Here is a 221-nt window from a genome sequence, read left to right as displayed (position 1 = left end):
TCTGTTGGAATTAGCTTTTGTTGAACGAAGCGCTTCGTATTTCTTCACTACGTCGTAAAAAGGCCCCTGTATTGTGAACGACCTTGGAATTTTATTTTTTGTGTTTTTGACCTGGACAAGAAGAACCCGCTCATGGTTCTCGACATCATTAGTTGTTATGTTTGCCAACTCTTGACGTCTACATGCACCATTTATACCGAATATTAATACAACCTGAAAAG

The sequence above is a fragment of the Hyposmocoma kahamanoa genome, unplaced genomic scaffold, assembly GCF_003589595.1.
Source record: "Hyposmocoma kahamanoa isolate Upper Pololo Valley unplaced genomic scaffold, ASM358959v1 102, whole genome shotgun sequence".
NCBI lineage: Eukaryota > Metazoa > Arthropoda > Insecta > Lepidoptera > Cosmopterigidae > Hyposmocoma > Hyposmocoma kahamanoa.
The sequence above is the reverse complement of the archived record's forward strand: the minus strand, read 5'-3'. Positions refer to the sequence as shown.